The following is a 9125-nucleotide window of genomic DNA, read 5'->3' on the forward strand; positions in this document are numbered from 1 at the left end:
CCTTTAACTTTTCTCTTTGGACACTGCTATAGCCTCTCCAGCAGGAATACAAGTATTATTAATCAGGCTTTAACTGATCCATGTACTAACATACACCTGTAGTGTGTCAAATGTCACTGGTTAAAAAGGACTTTATATATTTCAGCGAAGTGTCTAATTTGGAAATAACTGTTGAAAATACTAAAATTAGAGACATTTTTAGGATTATTAGAGATGTAGTAATTTATATTATTTATTCTTTGTTTTTTATAATAAATGAGTGCAATAACTGAAGCATTTAAAGCACAGTTGTGATACAATAAGCTTTTGCCACCAAGGGCTAAGATCACAGCTTAAGCTGTAACTGAACATTTCAGTATCACTTTGCAGGGAGAATTTAGGATTGATTAACATCAAAAAACAAGACACAGAGTTTAGTGTCTGCAGGAAATGTGCAGCGTGAACATGGAGTCTCTTGCATCCACGTTGAAGGGGATTTCTGCATTTCTTGGCACTCCTAGTCCATTGTTCAAGGTTGTCCTAAATACCCAAGAGGAGATGAACCCCTCTTCAAATCCAGTTACATAGGAATGACCTATGTAATACAGTCACAGTCTGAAACATGAGCATTTCTCTGTGCCAGTGACTGGCTGCTAGGAGGTGCTCCCTCCTCCTTTCACTCCCTTCTTTCCTGTTTTAATACGCCAGATTTTTTCTACCCTGTCTTTACCTGCTGTAGAAAGCAGTGGGACTTCTCCCATAATAGCAACCGGCAGTCTTCACTTAGCCAGCAAGATGGCAGGAGGTTAAGAAAGGATATCTTTCGGTAACTGCTGCAGTCGGCTGGCTTTGTTGGTACACTGTTTTAATCTGGATGTTCATGACTCAGTTGATATTTTAGGAGGGTGGAGATTTTGCAACAGTTGTCAAACTGCACAACACTAAAATGTACAGCTCAGTTTCCTGCACTGAGGAAAGCCTTGATTTAAAGTGCTGCGTATATTTTTATTTTAATAAACTGACGAGAGTTGGGCTTTAGTTCATGATCAGGAGTTTTTGGCTAAAACATCAGGCATGTAGATAGGGCAGGTTTTTATTTATACACATGAAACGTACTGCACTAGCAAACTGAGAGACTGAAGTTCTTTGTTTATCCATAGTACAGCTACAGCCTGAACAGTAGCTGAGCAAGCTTCATGCTGTAGCTGCACCAAGGTGTCTCCAGCCTAGCCTAACAGTACCACCTTTAAAAGAGGGGTTAATACCAGAGGGAAGCACTGTGGGTTGCTTGACATCGTCCTGGTATCCTAAACTATCTTACACTTCAGTATTTTTAAGTATATAATTAGTTGGTTCAACATTTACCTAAATAGATTGGGCCTGAGAATACATATGGATAAGTCACATCTTGCTACTTTTCCCCTTAAATTACTGCCATTCATCTTCCTGATCCAGCTCATCCTGAAGTATCTGTGAGAAATAAGTAACTGTCTTTGCTGTATTGGAACAGCACAACTGAAGAGGCTAAACAAAGGTTATGATTAATTATAAGAAACTTTAGGAACTGGAAAAGGCCACCTGTTCCAGTGTACGTGCTCTTTTCTTGGTTTTATCTCTTAATCTCCTTCTTCCAGAAACAAGGTTAGGTGGTTGGAGCTTATCTACACAACTCTACCTGTTTCCTTCCCTCCATTTTCTGATTAACTGTCTTTCCCAAACAATTTTGCAGAATAAGGAACTAGCTACACCTGCTAACTTCAGCTCCAATGGGTGCAGTTACTTGTGTGGTTGCAATTTTCAGAAATTAATGTAGCAAAGGACCCCTCATTGATAAGATTTATCAATAGTGCAAGCTTGGTTTTTGGTCTGTCTGTGTTCTTCTGTACTGCCTTAGTACCACAGTATCTGTTTTCTCTTGCATAATATTCAAGTTTTGCCAGAAGTAGCATTAAACCAAAATATTATGGTGGGAATGAGACAGTCACAACCTCTACCATTAAGATTGTAAATGCTGTGTCCTGACTTAAACTCAGTACACTTCCAGTCAATAAGGGTCTGTGTCAGAGAAGAACGTGACCCTAATAGCGTTCACCTTTATTTCAAATTGCACTTACAACTACTGCACCAGTGGCTGTTAGTTATAACTGGAGATTTTGCTTACTGTCAAATATTATCACCTTGTCAACACTTTCCCTAATGATACAAAATGTTTCTACTTATTAGTCCTGCATAAGACAGTAACTTATTTGGGTTCATGATCACCAGCATTAATAAATAACCCTGATTCTCTACTGTTCTTGCACCATTTACACCTGTCCAGAATGGGGGTAAAATGCTACCTAGCCAAAAAGATAGCACCATACAGGGCAAGTGGAGAAACAGACTCTATATCTAGTACTTTATAGGGGTGCTGTTTCTTGTTGATACCAGCACTGTAAAGGAGCATGAAAGTAAGAGTAAATGTAACTTATTCCTTTTGCACTGCTCGGAGCACTGAAGAGGTGTCCTAATGTGAGGGAAAACGAGGCCCAATAACTCCAAACGTAGTTTATAATAAATATCTAACCCACACAATGGTAGCATGGCCCAGGGAACAGAATTCAGATCTGGGCCTCAAGAGATTTTGTATTCCCAAATTTGCTGCTAGTTGGCTCTGTGGCTTTGGACAATTTGCAACCATTCTGTATCTCTGTTTCATAGAAATACAGGGCTGGAAGAGACCTTGAGAAGTCCAGGCCCTTGCACTGAAGCAGGACCAGGTGCCCCTAGACACAGTGGGGCCCAGGCCAGCCCCCATGGGAGTGGGGAAGGAGTGCCACCCAGCCCTGCTCCGCCCCAAGCCCGGCTCTGCTCCCAGCCCCAGTTCCACTCCATCCCCTGCTCTGCCCCCAGCTCCATGCCGCTCCCTGCTCTGCCCCCAGCCCAGCTCCGGCCCCAGCTCTACTCCGCCCCCTGCTCCGTGCCCAGTCCCAGCTCCACTCCACCCCCTGCTCCACCCCCAGCCCAGCTCCGTCCCCAGCCACAGCTCCACTCCGCCCCCTGCTCTGCCCCCAGGCCAGCTCCGTCCCCAGCCACAGCTCCACTCCGCCCCCTGCTCTGCCCCCAGGCCAGCTCCGTCCCCAGCCACAGCTCCACTCCGCCCCCTGCTCTGCCCCCAGGCCAGCTCCGTCCCCAGCCACAGCTCCACTCCGCACCCTGCTCTGCCCCCAGGCCAGCTCCGTCCCCAGCCCAGCTCCACCTCTAGCCCCAGCTCCTCCCCCATCCCCAGTTCTGTCCCCACCTCCACCTGCAGCGCAAGCTCCTCTGCTGAGCCAACTACGCTATAATGGAGGGAGAGGCACAGACAGATTCCATTACTAGTAAGGGGTGGCATGACAGGAAAAGTTTGGGCACCATTGTCCTAAACCAGGGGTCCCCAACGAGGTGCCCGTGGGCGCAATGGCGCCTGCTGGGGCAGTTGTGTGCGTCCGCAGCACACCGCGCTGCCGAGCGCCGCCACCGGAGAACTGCCCGCTGAAACGCCGCTGAGAAGCACTGTGACTATCCTGTTAATACATCTGTGATGGTGTGTACAAACCTCACACTGGAGAGCAAGGGGTTAAGGAGCAGCTCTGGGCCGAAGGTACTTCTCTGAGCCCCATCCCCAAAGTCTGCAGGAGATGGAGGCACAGCTTAAAGGGGAAGCAGAGCAGCTCAGAAGGTGTCAGGTAGTGGAAGGGAGCAGACCTCTGCTCTTCGGAAGGCACATCCCAGAAACTCTTTTAGCCTGAGGCTGTGATGCTGACCTGACCAAGCCTGTAAAGGAGGGACTGGTGACTTCTGAAGGTCAGAGACTTTGGTTTTGTGTTCGGTTCTTTAATTTACCCAGTAGGAAGTGATCCAGGGAGGCAGCTGCGTAGCACCCCAAGGTGCGAATCTCAGCTGCCTACCCTTGGGCCCTGATTGGAACCTGGTGGAGAGGATGGGCCCAGGCTCCCCTACCAACTCCTAAAGAGGGGACAATGACAGAAGTCTGTTCCTTGGTGGGGAACCTAATGGGGGAAGATCCTGAAGGTATAAGAGTCCAGACCCTATAACCCCAACCCAGGGGAGAAGTCCTGAAGCCCTTGATGACTTCTGAAAATGTCCACATCATTGGACTCATTGTGTACCCTGGAAGGGGTGGACTTGAATGTGTGACCTGGCCAGAGGGCTGAGTCGCTGAAAGGACAGACCCCAACATGGCAGAACTATAGTGAGACAGGGAAGCCTAGGAGGAAGACAACATGCCACCGCCCTGGCCTGACTATTAGGTGGCACTGCTGTCATCCCCTTCACAAAACTCCAGAATACTAGCCTTTATGGCAACTGCATCACATTGTTGATGCATATTCAACTTGTGACCCACTATAACCTCCAGCTCCTTCTCAGCAGTACTATCGCCTAACCAGTTACTCCCCATTTTGTAGTTGTGTATTTTTCCCTTCCTTTCTCCAGCTGTAAAATAGGGTTAATATTTACCCACCTCTGTAAACAGCTTTGAGAAAAATGCTACCATTAAACCATAATTAACAGAATGGTTCTGGGAACAGATCTGTTGTTGGAAAAATGAAATTCTCAAGCAGGGGGATATTCTTACATTTTGGATAATGGGTTCTGTGCTGAGAACTATTATATAATGCTGTCTTTATGAACTTCAGCCCTTTCTCATTTGGTTATAGTCTGACTCAGTGTGGAGGGTGTTTTAGACGTTCAAGAAGGGACTGACACCACCCCAGCAGCTCACAATCTAAGGAAGGGCACACAGGTAGATACCGGTTAGGGGGAAAGGAACAGCAAGTAGGGATTAAAAACGAACAAATACACAAAGAGTCAGATCTTTCAGTTTTCTTCTGTAGAACCCTCATCCCCAAAATTGAAATCTGCTCCATCCAGCAATGATCAGTTTCCTCTCCAGATAACAGTGATCGTAATTACACATGAACAGGCAACTAGTAAAACAAACCACTGCAGCAGCTGTTGCAACAGGTCACATCACTACTAGCCAAGAGGTCCAATTTCAAATACCCACGCATAGGTCTTGGGCCAGCGGAAGCCAAACATGTCACTGGGTAATGTATCTCCGGAGTGGGTGGGAAAAGGGGAGAATACCAGTCATCGCTTGCATGATGGCTACTAATGAATCTGCCAAGCAGCTCTGAGCTCATCTAAAACTGGACCTGCTCAGTGAAAAGCTGGGAAGGCCTCAGTGTCAGCCAGCCCCTTGATCAGAAATTAGGATGATTTGCAGAGAGGAAGGAAACTAGAGCTAAAAATATTTTGGTTTATGTGGACAAGCGGTTTTTTATATGTAGAAAACTACCTAAGCTGCTGGACTCTGTCTTCAGTACTGAAAACAAAGGGCCTGCTTGTACAACCCTTACGCTCTCAAGTAGTCTCAGTGTAACTTGCAACTGGGGACCGGAGGAGTGTCTGATGGGCCCATCAGCAATACTTACCACCATCATTTATGCAGGCACTTGAGCATCTAAATCCCTATGTGGATCTAGTCCTGAGTCTCTTGCAAACGAGCCTAACTCACTTCAGGCACCTAAATCTAAAATTTAGATCTTCAACACCCCTGCTCTGCTGCTGCCTAACCATGTAGCACCTAAATTCCCTCCATGCCTAAGTTTCCACTGATAAAATCCACTAAGAACCTTACCATTTCCTGTTGGGCATGTGCCCTTCCACCAAAGTTCTAGGGCCTTGGTGCCTAGCCCATCCCTAAGCCCTTGCAGGATCTTCAAATTAAGTATTCCCCACCTGTCTCATTGGCAGTGCCCAATCCAATAGGTATGCATCCCAGGAGCATTCCCGAACCACCAGGCTATAGTCACACCCACCCTTACTTAGCTCTGCCTCCCCACATGACTATTTAAATCAGTGATACGAAGTAAAACAGCTTTAACAGGAGATAGCCCATAGCCTGGTGGTGAGGGCACCCTCCTCAGAGGCAGGTTGAAATCCCTGCTCCACATTAGGCAGAGTGGGGAATTGGAGCTGAGGCGCCCACATCCTGGGTGAGCAGGCTAACCACTGGGCTAAACATTATAAGGCAGAGGTTCTGCCTGTTTTGGGAAGAAAGGGTTGGCCTGGCACTGTAACACCAGGAGAAAGTTCACAGCTGTGAATCTTGCATGGGGCTTGGCTCATAAGTCCCTTTGAGGGGCAAGGCTTGGGACTCACCCCTTTCCTCAGCATTTCCTACTGGCTACTCACTGCTGAGCAAGCTGGCTTTTCTGGATCCCATTCCTAGGCATCTAACTCTCCTGGGTGCGTAACTCAGGCCTGTGAATTCCATTAGGTGGCAGGATGTTTGAACACAGCATTGCAACATTTACCATCTAAGTCCTCTTTGTGGAGCTAGCCCGCAGGCTGTATACCCCGAGCCATTCTCTTGCCCATTCCCAGACCAGGGTGGGATAAGAATGTTGGAGGGGCAGAACACCCAGTCCCTATGGAATAGGCATGACTCGCATTTCCGAGCAGCGATCTCGCTTACTGTTTACAGAATCATGTGCATAGCCTCCAGCAGAGTGAGTCTTATCCAGTCCTCAGCTGGAAGGATGGTGGATGTGACATGAGCCCTTGAGAATGGTAAGTAAGGGCTAGAATAATTGAGTAGCGAGGTATCTGAGACAAACAAAACAAGCCCCAGCTAGGCAACCCACTGAGCTATGTGAACTCATACTCTCAGAGGGCAGCATGAGACTGATCCATTACACATGATCCTGTGCAGAGTCATTCCAGGAATTCAACACCATAAAGAATGTTGGACTGCCCTTCCAAAATCTGTGCAAGAGCTACTGCACATTGCGGAGCTAACAGGAGATAAAAACAAGCTGGTTCCAGAAGATGAATCACACACCACAAGATGACCCCCCAACTATACCATCCTATACACATGCATACATATGAGAAATTAAGCTAGTTGTAGTAAGATATCAAGTCATCCTATCACCATCAGAGCACATTCACAGAGCCAGCTAACTCTCCAGCAAGGATCAAGTTTGGAGACAACATCTGGCACATACTTTACTGACATTTTACAGGTACAAAAACATAGTTGATACAGATAGCAGAGGCTATACACTGGCTGTTTCCCAGAGGCAGGGTGCACATGTCCCAGGTGCCAATTACACACTGTAGCAAGGCTTACCCAGTCTGCCTTCAGGCCCTGCTGCTGCCTCAATTTCCCCTGCTTCCCCAGGGCCTCACATTTACACTGTCGGTGTTTTTCTCACTAACTCTCCCTTTTGAGGATTTGTTTTAATAACATCAAGTTTAGAACCCCACAACCCTTCATAGCCAGCTCACACCATTGGTACAGTGTTCTTACCCCTCTTCCAGCATAAGCTTTCATCTTAGGTGGCTCCTGCTCCCTGCAGGCCTCTCAGGCCTTCTGGAGTGTTACTCAGTCTAGGCTTCCTCACTGGCCTTTTCCTGACTGTTCTCCCACTGCTTAATGACATTGTCAGGGTTCCTTCTCCACTCTGAACTCTATGGTACAGATGTGGGGACCCGCATGAAAGACCCCATAAGCTTATTTTTACCAGCTGAGGTTAAAACTTTCCCAAGGCACAAACTTTGCCTTGTCTTTGAACAGTATGCTGCCACCAAGTGATTTAGACAAAGAACAGGGAAAGGACCACCTGGAGTTCCTATTTCCCTAAAATATCCCCCAAGTCCTTACACCCCCTTTCCTGGGGAGGCTTGAGGATAAACAAGATGAGCACAGACCAGCCTTGGATTTTTAACACCCAAAAAATCCAGTCAGATTCTTAAAAAATGGAACTTTATTAGAAGAACAAAAAAAAGATCTGAATGGAAGATAATCTTACAGGCAGTCAGATTCAAAACATAGAGAATCCCTCGAGGCAAAACCTTAAGTTACAGAAAGACACAAAAACAGGAATACACATTTCCTTTAGCACAGCGAATTTCACAAACCAAAACAAAGAAAACCTAACGCATTTTCTAGCTAGATTACTTACTAACTTAACAGGAGTTGGAGGGCTTGCATCCTTGATCTGTTCCTGGCAAAGGTATCACACAGACAGACCAAAGCCTTTCCCCCCCTCCAGATTTAAAAATATCTTGTCCCCTCATTGGTCATTTTGGGCCAGGTGCCAGCCAGGTTACCTGAGCTTCTTAACCCTTTACAGGTAAAAGGACTTTGACTCTGGCCAGGAGGGATTTTATAGCACTGTATACCTGAAAGGTGGTTACTCTTCCCTTTATATTTATGACAGACGTACTCCATGAAGGCTCTCCCCAGCTCACCTCAGGCTGCCCTCATACCCCCCATGTTCTTAGTCATATCTCCCCATCATGTGGCCCTTGTATTCATTCCCTCCATCTGGGGAGGAGGGCTAAGCCTGGCATAGGTGAGGCTGAGCCCCAATTCCCTTCAAGGGACAGCTCACCCTGTGACACTCATTGACAGCAAAAAGCCAACTTCCGAACAAGCAACCCAGGCATTTAATGATGTATGAATGGGACAACACAACCCCAAAGCTGTCTGCTAATATAGATCAGTAATGGGCTTAATCTACAGCAAGGCAAATTTAGGTTAGATATTAGGAAAATCTTTCAAACTGTAAGGATGGTTAAACTCTGGAATAGGCTTCCTGGGGGGAGTTGTAGAATCCTTATTATTGGAGGTTTTTAAGAACAGGTTGGACAAACACCTGTCAGGGGTAGTCTGGGGTTATGTCGTCCTGCCTCAGTGCCGGGGGCTGGAGTTGATGACTTCTTGAGGTCCCTTCCAGCCTTACATTTCTATCATTCCAAGATCAGTAGAATCAGAATCACTTATGGTTGAATGCTCACCAATGCCATTTAGCACATTTTCTCCAGTTTCTCTGCAGACTACCAACACAAAATGTAAATTAACCTCACTGCTATTTACTTTTCATTATTTAAGTGCTAACAGTGTGCTGTGGGATAAGTAGGATAACCTCGTTCATGCAAACAGATTCATATGGAGCATTCATTTTCCAGCTTGATGGCACAAATACACTGAGAGGCAGATTCATCCTTGGCAGAACTCCTAACTCAGTGACACTAGGGCTGAGTTTGTTTCAGACAGTGACCACACTCCAGCAGTACATAAATGTTAGATA

This window comes from Caretta caretta, chromosome 6 (assembly GCF_965140235.1).
Source record: "Caretta caretta isolate rCarCar2 chromosome 6, rCarCar1.hap1, whole genome shotgun sequence".
NCBI classification, from domain to species: Eukaryota; Metazoa; Chordata; order Testudines; family Cheloniidae; genus Caretta; species Caretta caretta.